Source organism: Apis laboriosa, unplaced genomic scaffold (genome assembly GCF_014066325.1).
Source record: "Apis laboriosa isolate Shangri-la unplaced genomic scaffold, ASM1406632v1 scaffold28_cov147, whole genome shotgun sequence".
Classification (NCBI taxonomy): Eukaryota; Metazoa; Arthropoda; class Insecta; order Hymenoptera; family Apidae; genus Apis; species Apis laboriosa.
Window position 1 is genome coordinate 1004140 of NW_025222687.1, and position 21795 is coordinate 1025934.

At 35.4% G+C, this 21795-nt stretch overlaps 1 protein-coding gene across 2 annotated transcripts in view; it reads right to left on the minus strand.

Moving 5' to 3' along the window:
• Window positions 1-21795, minus strand: part of LOC122714235 — a 45912-nt gene that overhangs the window by 22286 nt on the left and 1831 nt on the right. The window contains exon 1 of one of the 2 annotated variants that reach the window (XM_043935415.1): window positions 15864-16063. The exons of the other annotated variant lie outside the window; for it this stretch is intronic. The gene's annotated coding sequence lies outside the window, so the exon portion shown is untranslated. Of the gene's footprint in view, window positions 1-15863; window positions 16064-21795 lie in introns of those variants that run through there. 2 annotated transcript variants of the gene reach the window in all.

Sequence of the window (21795 nt, forward strand, 5' to 3'; positions counted from 1 at the left end):
GAGAGAGAGAGAGAGAGAGAGAGAGAGAGAGAGAGAGAGAGAGAGAGAGAGAAGAAATTGTGCACTCGCGTAATTTCGCCGCGGTAATTATCTCGGCAATGGTTTTTAAAAAAGAGAGAGAGAGAGAAAGAGACAGGAAAAAATATATATATATATAATATACCGACAAAGGAAGATGAGATGAAGGGAAATGGAGCGTAGCCCTGCTGCACCGGAACCTCCCACCATTGTATGTTAAACCGACGATTGCGAGACGGCTGTCTGAAAATTCACCTTCTATCCCCGTTCCACGAGGATCGTACAATGATACGCTTTCGTCACGATACGATTTATATACGGGGGGAATTCGTCTATTCATCTCGAAGACAAAAGCGCGGGGACTTATTATCATCCTACTTTTCGCGATAGGCGAGAGAAAGATGCGTGGAACGGAGTTAAATTATTAGAAGAACGAAATTGATCGAGATTTGGATATTATTATTATTATAAAATTATCGAATGGACAGGCGAGAGATATTTTTTTCCTCTTCTGAATTACGTTTTTTTTGACGCACGATCGTATTTATGTAATGTATCGTTGAACGCGATGAAAAAAAAAAAAAAAAAAAAGTGATAAGTAAATGCACAAGTTACTCGAGCGTCATTGTACCCGGCTAAAAGGCCGTTGACTCTATGCTGAAACTTTCGCCTGACACTTTCATACGGTGCAAAGGAAAAAAATGTTTTCATCAGACGGACCAAGGAAAGAGAGAGAGAGAGAGAAAAAAAACATCCGAATCAGATATAAGAAAAATTATTCACGATAAAAAACTTTCCTCGTAAATCGTATCCTTTAAGGATGATACGACCACTGTGAAAAACGAACAAAACCTATGCGTGTTACATGGATACAATTTATACATTGAAAAATTGTTAAACCGTGACGCGAAGGAAGTTTATGACTTCCACGTTTTATATTATACACCGTGAATTAATCGTATGATGTTGATTCCACGTTGAAAATCTTAAAATTCATCAAATCGCAAGAGCGAATAATGCCTCAACAAAGCGGCTTCTCCACCACGGAACGTTGTACAATTTTCCTTCCTTCCTTTCTTCTTTCTTTCTTTCTTTTTTTTTTCCTTTTTAAACCCAATTAAATCCAAACTTACTCGATACGAAAATTACAATACAAGAGCACATCAAGGAGTTAATGATATATCTGCTCCGTTAAACGTGACTAATTGGTCGCACCGTGAACCACGCGAGAGATTAGCCAAGTATTCCGCTTCCGATCGGGAACAAACGTCTCTCGCACTCTCGGTTTCACGATGATCTCTCACGAAGCTCGACGAGTCGGCAGCCGCTTGGCATCAAGAGTCAAATTGATGATTGTGTTAGAGAACGAACTCTGACACCTCATCTTCCATTAATCGATTAAACGAATGAAGAATCTCTGAACGGAGAGACAGCTTTGAGAGAGAGAGAGAGAGAGAGAGAGAGAGAGAGAGAGAGAGAGAGAGAGAGAGAGATATCGAAGGCACCACGGACACGAATCTTCTCAAGGAAGGAAGTAAGGGGTCGAGACGACGTTCTCACGACGGAGAGGCATCGCTATCGCCAATCTCCCCGCGGATCCTAATTGCAATCTCTTACGCTCGCCTACGAGTAACCGCAGCCATTTAAACTTGTGTCGTTATATCGCGTAGATAGCTCGCGCAGAGAGATTCCCTCGAAACGGATGTAGGAACAAGGGAAATCCTTTATTTTTCTTTTTAATTCAATAGAGACACGCGTCTACGGGATATCGAAGCAAAGAAACCGCACGCTTTCGAAAATATTTGGTTATTTTCGAATCGCGAGTCGCGCTTTGCATAATTCAATTCGTTGAGAAGGCTTATTCGTTCGTTAACGGCAGCGATTAAAATGCAAATTAACTAGATGGTTTTTTTAAACGAGCTAATCGGATTCCAATCTATTAGATGGGTTTCTTTTGTTAATTCCTACACGATTTTATAAATAGCACGATATATAAATTTACTTTCCACCTCTATTACTTTCCAAGTTACTTAATTAAACGTGGACTTACGCGTGCTCGATTTACGTAGCACGTAATACGCTTCCCCGCCATTGTTCGGGATCATCGAGGCTTAGTTATTAGCTGAATTACGAAATAGTACGAGTAACTTTTGCAATAACAATAAGCGCTGATCCCCTTGTTAGAAAGAATTACGCGTAACTTGTAACTTTCCCCATTATTGCGTGGATATATCTCGCGTAGATCAAAATACGTTTTTACACGGATTATATAATATTCAACGAGAATTCGGAATAATATGCGCCGGCCAAAGTTTCGTTAGAAGGAATCGATAAAATACGGTGGAAACATTCCGTTAAATAATTCCCACACGTATACAATATTACAATAAGACCACCAAGACTATTAAAACTTATCTTTCGGATATTATTACTTATTACGTATTTTTCCTAACCTCGGTAATAAAATTGTCAGCAATAAAAAAAACAACTATAAAGATAAGAGTTATTAAACGCGACGAGAGAGGAGAAAAAAAAGAGGGAAAGAAAGAAAGAAAGAAGAGAGAGAAAAAACGCATAGAACAATTGGTTGGAAGTTGAAAAAAAAATTTTCCAACAAGGAACAAGCTGGTACCCGATTACGATATTTTTAAATTACGAAAGTACGTTTTCGAGGATATATTCGACTTACGAACGAATGTTTAACAACACTTAGCTTCGAACCACCGCCATTTTCCGCTGATACGCAAAAATCGATCGCGTCGATCGAGTGCCCTCGATTCGAAAAAACGCGCCACAACCGGCGTATAAAGAAGTCGTTCCGACGATATAAAAAAGAAAAAAAAAATATCAAGAGCACTTTCTACAGCGTCTGCTCCAGTTACAATCGTGATATTCACCGGCGTATGTATGTTCTCCCCGGTGTGGTTATAAAGCGATCAAGGTGCAACATCAATTTGGATCGTTAGGGAGGGAATAAAAAAAAAAAAAAAAAAAGGGAAAAAAAATCAACATTCTCGACGCAGGTTTCTCCTCGCCCTTCGATACGATTATTTTTTAACGTAGGTCGAGGATGTCGAGAATTTTAATTGGTTAAAACGATGTTCAAGATATATAATTTGACGATGTAAATTTGTCTCGGGCGATAATTCAGATTTGAATAAATATAAAAGGCGAAGGTGATACATTCTGCTCGACCTCGGCCAGAGACCGATTTCAAGATCGTTTCCTGTAAGATTTCTCTTCCTGTAATCGTTTGTCTCAGATCTCGACAAGGTGAGATTCACGGACGAGGTGACCGACTCCTGGAAGGGAAGAGAGTGTTTTTTACAAAGTAGTTTTTGCCGATTCTTTTTTCTCTCTCTCTCTTCTTCTTCGAAAAGAATCTCCTCCGAATTTCTCAAAATCCCTCTTTATACTTTATACTTTTCTTGCTTTATATCTTTGGTAAAAGAAATAATTCTAAAAAAATTTTTTAAACAGATTTTTTAAACAGAAGGCAAGAGCGAACGGACGATTATTTATAATCGTTACACGATCGAAGAATAATTTCTCTTCGAAGCGTAAATAAATATCGTAGGGTATCGAAATAAATTTTCAAGTTTATATACACGTAACGAAACGAAAACAATTTTCTCCTCGAAACTAGCCTTCGTACTTTTACCTACCTACGTTTTCGATTTTAATCGAGAGAGAGAGAGAGAGAGAAAGAGACAAAAGACAGAGAAAAGAGGATGATCGCAGTGGTTGGAATTTCAGTGTAAACCACCGGTTGAAAGTATCTAATGGCCGAGCGAAAGAAAGAAGGAAATTTGTTCCCCGTCTCTTCCCCAGCCTTGAACCCTCCACGGGGGAAGAACAGGTGGACGGAGGCGGTGTTCCGTGACGAGAAGGAGCGAGATTGAAACCGTCAAGTATGTCACGCGACTACACCGCGGGCACACCGTTTCACGCCATTTATCGCCGCGCAATTGTGTACCAATCCACGCGTCGTGAGGCTCGGTTCGCTCGTGGCGCGCACCGTGCGCATCAGCTTTTATTGATGTTATTAATATGGACCCGGCTCAAAGGAGCTCGTGCGTCGCTCGGCACCGGGAGATCAATTTTTCGCAGCAATGGCGCGCGACCTGAAAGGGATCAAGCTTTGATCCAAGCGGGTTTAAAAACAGCTCCGATCGAAATTTGGCATTGGATCGATAAATTTTATCTTCGAAAGTCGAAAAATCGTAATGGAACGATACGTAATTCTTCGTATAAAAGTGAAAATGGGGAGAAAAAGATTTTCAGATTTTTGAAAAAAAAAAATGAAATTGATACAATTCTAAGATGGAAAATTGTCAGATTTTTAATAAAAAAAAAAAAAAAAAAATAAAATTGGCATTGGATCGATAAATTTTATCTTCAAAAGTCGAAAAATCGTAATGGAACGTATGATTCGTGATTCTTCGTGTAAAAGTAAAAATGAAGAGAAAAAGATTTTTAGATTTTTGAAAAAAAAAATGAAATTGATATAATTTTAGGAGGGAAAATTGTCAGATCTTTGATCGAAAAAAAAAAAAAAAAAATCGGCATTAGATCGATAAATTATCTTCGAAAGTCGAAAGTGTAAAAGTGAAAATGGAAAGGGAAAAAGATTTTCAAATTTTTGAAAAAAGACAAAATTGATACGATTCTAGAAGAGAAAATTGTCAGATCTTTGATCGAAAAAAAAAAAATAATCATTAATAAAATCGGCATTAGATCGATAAATTATCTTCGAAAGTCGAAAGTGTAAAAGTGAAAATGGAAAGGGAAAAAGATTTTCAGATTTTTGAAAAAAGACGAAATTGATACGATTCTAGAAGGAAAAATTGTCAGATCTTTGAAGAAAAAAAAAAAATAAATAAATAAATAAAATTGGCATTGGATCGATAAATTTTATCACGATGGAAGTACGATAAACGGCGAAGAGAAGTTTTCGATCAAATCGAAATGGTGAAAAAGTGTTCTCAAAAATAGAGAGAAAGAAAACAGGCGGCTTTCTTTTCGTTATGGATGCAAAAGTTTCTCTAATAAGAAATGCGTGTTTTCGGCGATAGCCTTATGCGCCGTGCATCAACAAGGGACAGGGAAATGCATTAGAAAACGGACGAGATGCGGACTCGTGACTGAACTCTCTTAATCTTTTTCCGGTTGGCGAGCTCGCGCCTAAGAAACGCGCGTTCCTCTCTTTCGCGTGGCCTTAACGTTTTCACACCTGACAGGAAGGTACGATTAAAAGTTTTGTCGCCTAACCTCGAACCAATCTGTATTCAACGTGTTCCCATCCGTTCCTTTGTTTCGTGAAACGCGGAAGGGTTGATATCATCATCGATGGAAAATCCGATACGCTATTTTAACAATAATTTTTCAAAATTGAAAATTAAAACGAAAAATGAAAAATTTCACCTTTCGATTTTTTATTTGGAAAAAGTATCGAATATTTGACGCGAGTATTCAAGAATAATCAGATATATCTTCTATAACGGTAAAATGTCTCGAGTTATTACGAGAAGCTATAAATGTTTATTAATTTCTAATTGGAAATTAGAATCGGTTTTTTTTTTGGACATAATTTTTTTTTTTTTCTAAGGTTCCTCGTTTTTCCGTTTCCGTTTTAAATTTAAATATTCAGAGTTACGATTATGATTAATATTTTTCCGTTGCAGGTAAAACAGGTACATTAGAAAGTTTCGTTTGGAATTGGAATAAAAAAATTCTTTATAAAACCGTGACGATCGCGTGAATCGTTTTTAACGGTGTTCTGAACAAGAGACGAAGAAATCGACTTCGATTTGAAGAAAATCTTCGATGAAAATGCGAGATAAATTCCTACGCGTGAAAGATTAAGAACAATTTTTCCCTGAAAAAAAGAAAAGAGAGAGGAAAAAACGATGAAGAATGATTTTTACACTTGGATAATTTAATCGTTAAAATAAAATATATCAATACATTTTTCCTTCTTTCCATCCCTTTTCGCCCATTTTTTCGATAAATATTTCCTTACGACGTCTCTCTCTTAAGAAAATACGTGGCGCGGGGATCGTAAAAAAAATTTTTATCGATCGATCCCGTTAGACACGAGATAAGATGTAGAAGAAACAAGCCAGCCAAATGGATCACGAAAAATTTATATTTATATCCTTCTTCACGCGCGTTTCTATTTCAATCTCAAAAAAAAAATTACAAAAAAATTACGAGAAATGCAATTTCGTTGTTAATAGAGCTTGGCCAAAACTTCATTAAAAATTAAATTAAAACAATCTGATACAATCTGATCAGTTAATTGCAATTAGGGTTGAAATTTCAAAATGGCATCGTTCTTTAATCTATCGCTAGATCTTGGATTCTCTCTTCTCTCTTTATTCGCAATTTTAATAGAAAGAACAGAAATACTTTCGTGATACTTTTTCAGAAAAAGTAGACGAACGAGTTTTCTCGATCGATCGACGAGACGAACGAAAAAACGATCAACAGGCATAATTGAAGGAATCGCGCCCTTTCGAAATCGTTCGAGAATAGAAAGAGAATAAAAAAAAAAGAATAGCGGATATTTTTCGCTCGTTCCGCCGATTGAACCTTCCGCCCTTCCAAATAACGGATCTCGATCCGTTCGAAAATTCTATTCCGCCTATTACGAAATACCGACTCCGTGGAAACGGTATTTCTGTGTCGAGGCGGATTCCACCATCAATTTTCCACCAAGCTAATTTGGATTTCATGGAGGGACATAAAAGATGCACGGGGAGAAGACGTTGATGGCGATTCAAGTTGCGGCGCGCCGAGCGAGTGAGCGGTTAACCGATGAAAATTCAGGATTAACATCGTTTGAAAACCGTGGGAACGTTTTTCCGCTCTCCACGAGAGCTCCCGATAAGAATCCCCATTTTAATTTCCCCGAGGATGCTTTCGATTTCCATCATCGAGATCGCGGCATAGATCGAGGCCGCGTGTGTGCATAGACGCGCATGCGTATGTGCATAGACGCGCATGCGTATGTGCATAGATGCGCATGCGCGTGTATATTCACGCGCTTAGAATTACCTGCTCACGTATTAAACCCATAATATTTTAGATATAAACGAGCGTAATTAAATATGATGATGTGAAAATGGATATTAAACGACATTTTCATTTCAAGGGGGTTTGGTGATTCCCCACTAGATTGATTATCTAGAAAAAAAATTGCTAGAGATATAACAAAAATTTTCATTAAACTATTAATGAAACACGTTAAAACGAGATACGTGATATTTCAACACTCTATTGTGTCAATTGACATTTTTCAATCGTTCGTTTTTTTTTTCTCGATCCCGTAAAGATGTCTCACGAATTTTATTAACATATTCCGCGTGTATAAGTTACATGCACCCAAGTACATGTTCAAAGGCGGGACTAACTAACGTCTAATCGTCTAACCTAACGATCCAACTAACTAACGTGCGATACACAGGAACAGGAACAGCAACAGCAGCGTCTTCGCATAACGATCCCCGGCTTATATATCCCCGCCTGTTAGTCATCGCTGAATCATGATCCAGTGATACACGAGCCACCGAGTCGAAAGCAAAAAAAGACGCGTTGGAAGACTTACGATACACGCTGTTAGATACAACACACCCTGCAGTTTGCCCTTCCAAGAGCGCTACTTCCGCGCTTGCGCACCCGCGGTCACTTATCTTTTGTCAACAGCCTCGACAATCGCGCGACCATTTGTACCTTCTATCGGGGCCAATAATTTCGCGTCCTCCGATTATAGGCCGTATTCTTTTATCGTTTCTTCGCACACATTTTGGCACAGGTGGAAGTCGTTTCTCGACATGGCAAAAAACGAAGTTTTTCGTATTCGATGTTATTCTACTAATGTATCGTTACTTTCCATAATTTATAAAATGTTTGGAGATAAAGGTTCGAGTAAAATTTCTTCGATTCGATCTCCGAAATTTAAAATCTAAATTTGATTCTGAAATAACGAGAGATGCAACCTTACGAATCTATCTTCATAATTCGAGAAAGAAAAATTTCTTTCTTCTTTTTCCTTTGCACTGGAACAATTATATACACATTCGCGTTCTCGAAAGTACGATCCATAGCGAAGTAAGAAAAGAAAATAACACGTGCCTGGTTGAAACGTGTAAAAGTCAAAGGCGATAAAAATGGTGTGCTCGGCAATTTCAATTTAGCGTCGATTCGTTGGCGGGATGTGAAGGAAGGGAGAGTAGATGGAAATTGTTATCACCGGCGAGGTCCCTCCGCTGGAATAAATTAACGCGTACGAGGTCGATAGCAAACGGCTTCATCGCGTAATCGAGAAAAATGCGTAATACGACGTCCCGCGGTGCCTATACATCTCCCTCCTCTCTCTCTCTCTCTCTCTCTCTCTCTCTCTCTCGCTCGCTCGCTCACTCACTCTCCGTTCGTCCCACGTCGTTAATGCATAATGCACCCCGATGCATCGCGCGTACATGATCGCCAGCAGACACGATCGTTTTCTCGATCATTAATCGATCGAAGAAGCATTGGATTAAAGGACGGTCGTCGCCGCGGCTGCGCAAATTATGTCCCGCGGCGTAAGCCGATCCCCGAGTCTAGTGATTTTCACCCTACAATGCATATATATATAAAATATATATATATATATATATCGGGATTTTTTACCGCCGGGGGAAAAAGAGAGTTTTAACAGAGTTCTCGCTCCCCGATTCCTTTGCTACTCTATTTTGAAGGAAACTGGTAGAACTTGAACTTACGTGGATACGGTGGATATCTGATAGTGATGGGGTTAAGCATATCGAGAATATTTGTTTCACTAGAGACGAGTCAGAAATGTGGAAGTGAGAGTTGGAGAAAAAAATTTCAATTATTGAGAATAAAAATTTATCGTAGATTACGTGACGAAAGAATTTGGCAAAGATAAACATATTACAGTTTAGTATAAATTTTAATAGAACTATTGAAAGATAGCTACGAATAATTATTTATAATTATATTAATATAATTATTTATAATATAATATTTATTAATATAATTATTTTCGAAATTTTATTTTATTTGGATTACAATTCGTAATTTGTAATGATCCTTATTGCAGATTCTCACACGTTGATATCTAATAATTCGTCTCATCGAAAGAATATAGATTCAAATTCTCCATTAATTATTATCGACACGTTTCGATTCTGTAATATAAAATTTGATAGAGATTTACAAGAAATTACGCACGAATCTTTTGCATTGAATTTGATCTAGATACGAAAGTGCGTATCGAACTCGAGGCCATCACTAGCGGTTACGTACGCGTATCGTGAAAAGTGGAGCATGAGCGTGTATAGGTGAAGAAAGATCGAAATGTTTGCACGCGATAGAAGGGGGGAGGAGAGGGGTATATCTTAGAGAACCAGTCGAACGGTAACCTCTTTTCTTGTTATTTATTCTTTCCTCCGGTTTTCAACTGGAAATCTCGTTAACCTACTCGACTCGAAAAACAAGCTACGCCTACGTTCGTATCAATTGCAAACGTCGTATCGTTGTTACATCTTCGAGCATCGCACCTGACGATGAGCTAACGATAAACGCGTCATTCGTAAAGTTACGCTTTTAATAAGCGAGAGCTAGGGATATTCGATTCGTCCGCGTTGGATTATGTAATGGGATTCTCTCGATGGGATGACGTATCAATGCGTCAAAGTTTTCCTTCGACGACAATATAAACCGTAATATTATTCGTAAAATTTATCGAGACGATAAATCTAATCATATATCATTATATGAGAATGAGAAATAAATATACGCTTAATATATGCTAATATTAATCTGTTGAATTCGAAATTTGTTTTGATATATAATACATGCTATTAGAAAGCAGTTACGCGAAGTTAGAATTAAATTTTAATGAGCATCATTATCTCGTAGATAAGTATGCAATGAGAAGCAAAAAGAAGTGTCATCGGTACTGCAAGAAAAAAAAAAAAAATAAATTTTTCGAACGATTAAGTTTGTATAATCATAATTACGAGACAAGCCTAGTAATTAAAAAAAAACGAGAATCTAATGTTATATTCAAAGTTCAAGATCTCGAATTATTATTTTGCTAAACGCGATATCTCTAACACGCATGATATAATAATCTAACATGCCATCAAACAGTGCGAAACTAATACGAAGACTAACAATACAAGATGAATCTCGTTACGGATACAAATTTTATATCGATCGTTTCGCTACAACGCAATTTTTCTATCGAAGTCATTGTATGCACCAGGAAAATTCTTATCGTTTTGAAATCGCAATTCTTCTCATTTGTCCAGTCGCTCGAACCGTAAACGCACTGAAAATATTAATTCGAACACGTTCCTACGCCACGTGTGCTTCACAAATATATGTATCGATCCTGCAATAAAATTCTTCCTGCCGCCGGATTAGTATAGACCCTAGACCAAATATATATAGATCCTAGCACACTGGACTAATAAGTAGCAGCTGAATACGTCACACGTTTCGGCAAAGCAACGCCTGTACCGGTTTAAACGTTCAAATATTCATCAGGCGTAACGATAGCCCCGATATTTTCTGTGTGGACACCGCGCATGCGCGGTGTAACGGGTGTACGCGCATAAGGATCGGCCTTGCGCCATCCTCACGCGCGGTACATTCAAGTAAACGTTTGAACCGTGCACTTTTCCCCTTCATTTTTACGACACGTTTACAGAAAACAATTATACCACGTGATTATTTTTACCGTATCCTCGTATTTTCCATGATTACCGTGTTCTTCTCGGTTGTCACGTTTGCGACGAATCGACTTTTGTTTCGAACACGAAGTTACACAAGTCGGTTGGTAAACATTAAAAATAGGGGAACGTTGTTTCTTCCTTAGCTTCTTACTTAAATTTTCCAATCGCGAAACCGTTGAAAATCGTTTCACCACGCCATTGATCCTTGGCCAGAGCCAAAGCCTATTCGAATTATATCGCGCAGAACGAAATAATAGGACGCTTTCTTCGTTCGCGAGACGAGAACGGTAAACAGGAAATCGAGACACCGTGGCCAAAAAGCTTGGCGTGAAAAACTTCTATTAAAGAGAAAGCCGTTGAACCTTCGTGATGGTAGCGTTCGAGTGAAATGCAGATTTACCTACCTCGAAGCAATTATTCGATCGTCTCGTTAATTTGTCCTCGCTCGAAAATAGGAAGCGAGTCAGGAGGGGGAGGGGGGAGGAGGAGGAGGAGGAGGGAGTTCGATTAATCGCTCGTTAGGAAATGACGGATCGTCGATTTAAGAATCGGTTGTGCTCGATCACTTTTCCATTCTCCTCTGTGAAAAAAATGGAAAAAAATAAGAATCGATTTCTCTTCTCATCCCTTTCGTCCCATTGTTTACAACGCAGATAACGGAGGAGGGAAGAGGAAAAAACGGAGGGGAAAAAAACGGACGAGAGAATTAAATGGATTAAACGATCGATAATTGAATCTATCCTTACAAGAGGACTAAGTCTTAATCACTCGTGTGATCTATCTACGAGAGGAGAATCTTCTTCCGTTTCTTCCACGTTTTTTTTTTTTTTTTTTTTTTTTCCTTACTCGACTTATCGCGAAGAAAAATTAATTTGAAAATGATCATGATCATATATTCATTGCGCTGAAAACGATTCGGTTTCTTCGAGCCATTTAATCCCGTTTTAAGACGTTAATTCTAATTACACTTTTTCTCTTTAAAAGTTAATCAACGTAATTAGAAATTTTTAATCGTATTATTATTTGGCGCGTTCAACTCGCCATGGTAATCGCGCGCGTTCGTAAACTTGTTATATCTCGAACAATTGAATATATCTTTACATATTATACAGGAATTTTAATTACCACTCGCGTAATTGTCTCGCATAGGTGGCTCCGCTACTAAACTTTTTCTTTTTGCAAACTGTTCAGTTTCGACTACGATATTCCTAATTATCCTTTCCATCGCGATCCAACGCGAGCAATTTAATGGATTTTAAACTCGTGGATGAATATTAATAGAAATCGAAGGATTGATAAAAAAAAAAAAATGAAAAGAAAAGAAGAAGCGTAAATAAATCGTAAAATTTATCGATGATAAATAAACGGATAGACGTCAACGATAATACGCGTCAGTCATAGCAGATATCAACTTTATAATAACGAATCGCTTTCGTTCTCTATCGATACCGCGAACGACTTCGAAAATTATATTATCCTAATGTGTTCGAAAAACATCTCATATTTCTTTCGATTCACGGAAAAGAAATCGCGGCGAGATATCGATAATACGCGATTCGTGGAATTCGGGGAAGATTGAAACGTTTTTGTACACGAAGGATTGTCTCGAAGAACGGCGGAATGATGTTCGTATGTATCGCCGATAGAATTCGCGGAATCCGACGTATTGAGCTATCAAGCGATAATTTTCGCCAACAGCACAAAGCGGGGAAGAAAGCGCTATCGTGTTTCGTTTTCATCGCGTTCTGACCGGGGACTAACGCGCCATCTCTCCCCGAGATCGAAATCGTTGGAATTCGAGTGGAATCCCGCAAAGGTAGAAAGAAAATGGCGCTTTTCCGTGGCATACTTCTATTCGAGGAGGAGGAAGGAAAAAAAAAAAAAAAAAAAAAATCGAGTCGAGTCGAGTCGAGGGGAGAGGATTCGATCTTCCGCCCGTTGCGACGAGGCCTGACAGGTTGCAACGGGGAACCGTTACGTTGGCGAGACGAAGCCAAGTACTTACTTACTTACTTACTACGGAGGAAACCACGAAAAAGTTACACGCGCTCACTCGCAGCCGTGCTATGCTCGTAAAGTCAAGTTTACGGTAGACTGACAACGAGATAAGGAGTTTGCACAATAGTTATGCCCGCTATTTCTCGCCGATGGGCGGGGGGGAAATATTGGAGACGAAAGAAATTTTTCTCGATCGACTTTGAAAGAAGATCTTTGTCATCCGTTTTCTTTACGTGCTTTCTTTTTGTTTTATCTTTTATATTATTGCCTAACTCGCTGTTTCGAAGAATTTCCTATCCTATCGTTCGTTAATTATCTTACAATAATCGGCATTGCTGTTATACGATTTACACGAGAAACCGAATCGTGAAACAAGGTAGCGTGTACATTGGAATACCGCGACATTCCAAATGGATTTCAATCCACGCCGCTCCCTGCAACGCTGCAACCCGGCGATCGCCGCTCGTTAACTTCCGCGGTTAATTACATCACGGCCAATGACGTAAGGCGGGAATCATCTGCATGAAACTCGAATATGTACGTAAGTGCGCGCCTATGTGAGAAATTATCCTGGAATATTTTTTTTCCTCCAGCATAGTGACTCCGTAGGTAGGTAGGTAGCGATCCTATTGGCTGCACACCGTAACAAATTATGCGACCATCTCCACCGTTACAATTAGACGATCTATCATCGCGTTTAGGGCTCGTTATTAACCGATGTACGCGTGTACATCGTCCAACATATTTATGGGTTGGACTGCTCCATGATATAACGGCACTTAACAATATTGCGTCTAGGTATCCGCGACATGTAACAAATACGTATGTTTATATCGTTCATTAGAAAACACTTTGGATCCCTCGTTATCTTAAAACAGGACGATCTCCGTCGATAAAGTCGTTCGCGAAACTATAATGCGTTCACAAAAACTTCGAGGCATCGTTCGGTTCCCGTTTCAACCGTTGACCAATCGGACGGTTAATAACCATCGCTCACGTATCCATTCCTATTCGAGGATTCGTTTTCCCGCGTATAATTCCAAAAGATCGTCCATCTTACTTGTGGTTATCAATTACCATCCGACTGGGATCATTCTCGTACGTAATTCGAGCGTTGCACACACACACACACACACGATCCTTTCTTACTTCTGTAATTGCTTTCGTCCGATTCTCACGCGAAATTCGAACGAATCAACGGTTTTACCGACGTTGCTCGCGATGAGAGCGAATAAAGTACAAGAGGGTGAAGTGTCTGAAGAAATCTGGCATGGTAAAAAGGTATACTATCTTCGAGTGGTATTCTTCATATTATATTTTTATATATATATTTCATATGTTTTATTTTCTTAATTTTTTTAAACAAACGTTTAAAAAATATTTATTCCTAAATATTTATCCCTATTGTGAATCAAATTGAATGATATTTCTATTTCTAGGAACAGATATCGATATAATATTGTTATTAAATTTTCAAAAATATATTTCACGAAATATATTTTTTTTTTACTGTGGATTTTGTTATAATTGGCATAGATACTTTTCCTTTTTCGATTGCAATGCGTGTTACAACATGAATCCGATTGAATTTCGACTTATTATTCCGTGGAATAGAAAGTTATTTTAATGCGTATTTATACGTTTACACATTATTGATACCGCAATAATAGAAATAATATTTATTTTTTTAGAAAAAATTCGAAATATCGTTTCATCGTGTATTCGCTAATTTTGTTTCCTCAAATCTCGATTATCTGAAAAGTCGATAATCAAAACAAGTTTATCTTCCCATTACTTCCAATAATCCACTATACACTTAACGTTGTTTACTATCTTAATCAACAAGTGTTACTTCAATTCTTTAAAATCTATCCGATCGGAAAATCTAAGCCTTCGCGTTGGCCAATCGCCAATATCATAATGCTAATCACACGAATATAGATAAGAAAAGAAAATATTTGCTCATTTAGTGATACGATTCCTCTAATAACACCGACATTAATTTATAAATGAGAGGGATCGAGATTGTGGAATATCTCGAAGAATAATTTTTTTTTCCACAAGAGATGAAACTTTTTTTTTTTTCGAGAATTTATTACGAGTTGGACAATGGAACGCTTATTAACATGTTCACGCACGAAGATCGACTATCGAAACGATAACATCGAGGTTACGCGGAGAGCAAAATTTTCTGCAAAATTTTCTAGCAAAATGTACGGAAACAAAACACCATCGCTCGAGGACATCGAGAGTTTCGATATCAATCGCAATAAAGAAGAAACAATGAGATATTACGTCATATTGTTATTCGATTCAATGAAAGAGCATCCCTTGCCGATAATAGGATTAAAATTAAACAAGGAAAATAGAAAATCGAGTTATAACGACACACCGAATTTATCTTTTCGTTACTTTTTTTGTAAATTTGACGTCAAACGATTAGATTAAATTCGAAATCTCAATCATTTCATTCAAATTCTCAAACATTTATATCATTTAATATTATCTTATAAAATTATTCTCAGATAATTATTACATAAAGTACACATACAGATGTACAAACAAATGATTGAAGATATAAAAATTATGACGTTTATATTTCTAATTTTAAATTTAATATTATTATTAGAGTTCTGATAATAAACCGCATTGATATCGTTAATATTGATATCATTATCTATCTGCAATATTTTCCTACTATCTCTAACTAATTTATAATCACTAATCCGATCGTTATTAACTCAATTTTATTAAATATATCTCATACAATTTTCCACAACTAATCTTTAATTATATTTTATGCAATTTGTATCGTATTGTGCATATTTTTATTTCTGAATGTCAATATAACCTTTATTTTACTTGAAATTATTTTATCAAATCGTATAATACTTGCGAGAAATACATCGCAAATAATATTCAAAATATCAACACAAGAGAATACACACTGCGTATTCCAAAAACAAATACAAACATTCAAAGTCTCGATTCAATTTACGGTTAAAGATATTCCGAAAACATACATCCATATCATTCGACGAAAATTCACCCTTACAACGCCTCGCTCGGTCGTAATAAATTACGAATAAAATCGCCTACCTTGTACAGTCGCACGCTTTCGATCCTAACCTCTCTTGCGTACCAATTGTTCGTCAATCACGTTCGATCACTGGAAATTCGACACCTTTGTAACACCTCGAAAGCGAGAAAGACGCGTTCGTGAAATCAAACCGTAGAAGGAAAGCAAACGTTTCGACGACACACATGCACGGGCGGTCGTAGACGAACTGACACGAGTGTGCCGCTGGCTCGCGACGTAAGCGTCCGACTACAGACGGCGCCTAACTACTCGCCACGCGATTGGTCGACGGCCGACCACCTTGCACGTATATACACTCTATACACCTGGCTAAATTGCGCGATCGTTCGTGTGCGTTTCTGCGGCCAGGAACAATAGAGGCGGAACTGGTACCGAGCGTATCTTTTTTTTTTTTCTTTTCTTTTTTTTTTCGGAACGAATGAATGAGATGCGTTCGCTCGATGCTGCTGGCAGGCTCGCCGTGTGTCTCTTCGCCGTGCGCTCCTGTACATACGATAGACTAGTGCACGATGAAGCGTAGAGACAATCTTGCGCCGAGAAACTAAATGCTTACATACTTGCCTCGTTTTCATATATTTTCAGCGTGTATCTTGCAATTCAACGGGAGGATCTTCCGTTCCAAAAACCGTGCCAACTGTTCTATGTAAAAGGCATTAAAAAGAATCGTATAGAAATATAAATGTATATGTAAGTTCCGTTTAATTTTTTGAAATACCGTGATACAGAAGATTTCTACCTCGGTCGGTCATTTTACTAAGCAACCGTTAAAAAGGGTCGTTAATAACAGATGCGCGTACCTGCTATAAATCCATAAGATTTAAATTCATTGTTTCGAACATTCTTCCATATCTATTCTTCTAGAATTCTTAATTTTTCTACCTGCCTGTCCGTCTATCAGCTAAGCCCTTAAGCTCTTTAACTAAGCTCTTCTTTTATTACCGTTAACTTCCATTCCTTCAAAGTGTTCCATCGAAAGTAATTTGACAAAAGAAAAAAACTCCCGCGAGAAATGCATATTATATGCAAATATAAATAGATATACGAATTCCTCGAAAGAAAGCCCATAACGTTACATCATTACCCCCCCAGAATTTTGTAAGGCGACATAAAAGAATAACAACTTTCGCTGTTAGTAATTTGGTGAAAGCGTACGACATTTCTTCCACCTGTATCCCTCCCATTCAATTTCAAACTTGTCTATTAACTCATCTTCGTTGCAAAAATAAATCGTTCCATTTGATTAAAATATTTCTATCTAATATTGCGCGTGAGGACTAAAATTTTTATCATTTATTTTAAGATGTCTCTCTCTCTCGAAGAAAAAATCTCAAAACTTTCTCCCGTTGCTTGAAAAAAAAAAAAAAAAAATACAAGAGAAAATATTTTAACTAAGAAGACCTTACTACTTTATTCTCTCTGAGAACGGTATCGAACCACATCCATCGCGGAACGAAAGTTTGCGCAATTCTAATTTTTTCTTTTTTTTTTTATTTCATCGATTCGCTCAACCATTTTTTTTCTTTCTTTATATTTCGATGACTGCCCATGTGATGTGATCGTTACAAACCGATTTTGTCGCTAATGCTCACGTTCACCTGCACGCTCGTTAATACTCGTATTATTGCAAAACCACGAAATCGCGAAACGGATGAGCCGCGTGCGGAATATCGCGCGAGGGCACGGTGCATTGCACGTAGAAACGATAACGGTTATGCGCTGAATGTTAATGTAGAGACGAAACGATTTCCACTTGTTTGCAAAATGCCGACTCGTTCATTTTCTGGATTACTTATTCGAAACGCACGACACGAGGAAAATTTACTAATATATATATATATATATATATTCGTTCATTGTTGTGCATATAATATTCCATGTTATGTTATTAATCATGGATAAAAAAAAAAAATGTATTACCTTGTCAAGAAAATAAATCTAAACTATCTATTTTATGATTTTATCTATCTTAATGATTTTAGAAAGTTCTTATCTCTAAATTTATGGATAATTCATATCGATCTGCTTTTACAACACGTCTCGTTTATCTTATGAAAGCTGGAATATATATATCGGCGATCCAACAAAAAAATATGTTTTATTTCTTGAATATTAATCGTACTTGTCATGAGAAGTAATATATTCATATTTGTATTTTTAATAAGTAATAATGTTGTATAATATTCCTACGTGTTAAAATATTGTAGAATTTTTTTATTAACTACGTAACGAGTAAAAACATCTTTTAAACAGATCTTTATGCATTGCACTAAATTTGTATTGACAAAAAATTAATTAACACGAAATATAGAACATATCATCTGATACAAACATTTTGTATTTTATAATATATTTATATATTCCTTTTTTTTTTTTTAAGATTCAAGACTTTTTTTATTGGCTCATTTTTAAAATATATTTATAAAATAACTTTTACTTAATAAAATATAATTGTTTGCTAGAAAAATAGGCAATCGTGTAAAAACTGTCATAGTTATGTAAAACTTTACTTTTAAATTGCAACAAAAAGAGGTAAAGCGATTAAACGGAAAAAGATGATCGATGAAAGAAGCATCATTTTTTCCTGCAATACAAAATACAAAAATTCTTGAATTTTTATTCCACTTTAATCACAAAACATAATCACCATTTATTAATTTTTTCAATGGTAAAAAATTGAATACGTGGAAAATTCGCGAAGAATTATTTCTAAGTAAGAAAGCGAAGAAGTTGAAGAATCTTTGAACAGCATTTTTTGCATTGTGTCGAATAAAAACAAAGAAATTTGTAGAAATTCGTTATCTTTAAATTTCTCGCAAATTCTCGCAAACGAAGTTCATAAACAACGCGCCATAAAAATAAACCAAGAGGCGAAACGTAGAAGTCGTGAAAAAAGTACGGTAAGTATATTTTTATAATCAACAAGATTCTTTTAAAAATCTATCTTATCTCGTCGAACAATATCCATATATCTTCTAATATAATTATAATATATAAATATAAATATATACAATATATATAATATAAATATAATATAAATATAAATATAAATATAATTCAACAATCAAAAGATGGAACGATATCGACCATACTCCGATGTGCAGATAATGAAAATATAATTATAATCGTATATATAATATATATAATATAATATAATATATATAATATAATATAATATATATAATATAATATAATATATATAATATAAATATAATATAAATATAAATATATATATATATATAAATATAAATATAAATATAAATATAATTCAACAATCAAAAGATGGAACGATATCGACCATACTCCGATGTGCAGATAATGAAAATATAATTATAATCGTATATATAATATATATAATATAATATAATATATATAATATAATATAATATATATAATATAAATATAATATAAATATAAATATATATATATATAAATATAAATATAAATATAAATATAATTCAACAATCAAAAGATGGAACGATATCGACCATACTCCGATGTGCAGATAGATAATAAAAATATAATTATAATCGCTCGTCTAACAATTACACGTTGGATTCCACGATGCGTGTCGCCACGTGAGCTCAACTCTGACGACGATCAAGCTTTGTTCTCTCGTTAGAAAGAATTTTACGATTCGATGAATGATACCTTTAAAAAAATTCTTTCAAACAAAAATTCCTCCAAACAATTCCTCCTTCGTTATTTTTACGAACAATGGCGACAATTTATTCGACGCTTGAAATACACGCATCTCGTTCGTGACGAAAATTTTCGTTTCTTTGTAATTTATTTAAGGAGAATAGGAGAGAAAAGAAAAAAGAAAAGAAAAACGGAATATCTCAGAATACATAAGAGGATAAAAAGAAACAGACAGGAGAGGCAAAGGAAGGAGAAAAGAAGGGAGAGATGGGTACAGGGACGGAGCAGTAACCTCGCGTAATCGAGTTGACCCCGTAGGACGATTAGCCAAATTGGAAGGTCACTGTGAATTATCACTTATCCTTGAGCTTGTGACGGCTCGTTGAACATGTGTGAGAGAATTTTTCTACGATTTCTTTTATTCGATTCATTTTAAAAAATTTCAAAATTTTAAAACAGAATTTTCTATAAGTTCCAAGCTTCAATAAATATAACACAAGTTTGAAATACTGCGTGCACAAGCAGAATTCGATTCGAAACGATATTGATCAGATAAATAGAAAATTAGAATTAACGTTACAGGGAACAGGTTTATAGGATTTAGATAAACGTAAAGTTGTAAATGTCATTATAATAATATGTGTATTACAAGGAACGATAAGGATACCAACTACTGCGCACTGAATAGTGAGTGTGAATAATCTATATAACCGGTGTCACGATAATTTAATTCATAAATTTGACAAAACCTTGATTCTTGGTTAAGGTCAGTTCTGAAAACCGATATCAACAACGTTATATACGATCTATGATATTTCAGAAATAAAATTCCTTAATGTTGTTACGATACGTTGTTAACAAGAATAATATTCGAAAAAAAAAAAAAAAAAAATATTCGAAAGAAAGGGAATGAATCAAAAGAAAGTTAATTATTCTTCAATCAGGAATTAAGAATAAAAAATAATTATTGCAACAATTTTAGATCTATTTCCCGGTAATATATATTTATCCCTCTGATATTACCTGTCTCTGACAATAAATTGCAATTATGGAAAAAATCATTATGAGATGAAATATGGAGACAAACTCGTTTCAAACTCGATCATGAGTTATTTTCTTTAATCGATATTTAAATTTGATTTGACGAAGAAAAATAATAAGATTCTTTTATATATATATATATATATATATATTTTTTTTTGTTCAACTCTGTTAGAATTATATAAACGAACAACCTTCCAACGACTAACACGAGTAATCTGATAGGATAATTTAGATAATTAGAATCATGACAAGAAGTTGTTATATTAATATTCAGATATTTTAAATTCTGGAAATTTTTTTTAAAACGATTCGGATCGATAATTATGGAAATTAAACTAAAATATATTACGAAGAGAATCTAATGGTTCTCGTATATTTTAAAGTATTCTCAAAAGTAAGCACTTGTACCTTGTTGACACAACAATCGAGTAGAAATACAATGAAAAAAAATTCTTGTTTGAATTGTAATGCCGACTTGATTAAAAGTGTAAAAAGTAGTTAAATATGTGAGTCAGAAATATTTACGTATAATTTAATTCGTATGCAAAGAGTGCAAACAATGTAAATCACGTTCAAACATCTTCCGCTTCTTATCACTATGCAATCTTTTTTTGTATGAATAAAATCAATTAAATACTTAGTTGGCTTACAGCAATATCTTATTATTCTAGTTTAAAATTGCGCTCATTCTAAAGACTGAAGAATATAATAATAAGTAAGTGTATTAAAGAATTATATAATAAAACAGGATTTAAAATATATAAATTGGATAACGTCACGGAATATATTATACAGAATTATATAATAAGAAAAGATTTAAATTATATAGAAATTGGTGAAATTTACAGAATATTTACAGAATATGATATTCTGAGAAATAAAATATTTAAGTCGGGTACATAAAATGAGATAAAAATGAATTTATAATTTCATAAATTTCTACTTTGCGTATAATATGCTTTGTATATTTATATTCATGTAGAAATTCGAGGAAGCGATGATTTTACAAATGATATTGATAGAAATCAATCGAATCGAGTGTATTGAAATTTTAAATTAGGAGAGAATTTTAAATTTTTTGCAAGCTGATGTAAAACAACAGCGACACAAAAATAGGTATATCGTTTTTAAATAATAATATCAATTTTTACAAATTTTGTTTACTCTTAATTAAACGAAATAAAATATATCGTCGAGATTATCAGAAACTTTTCATTTCGAAATTTTCTTACGTATAAGAGGCTCGGT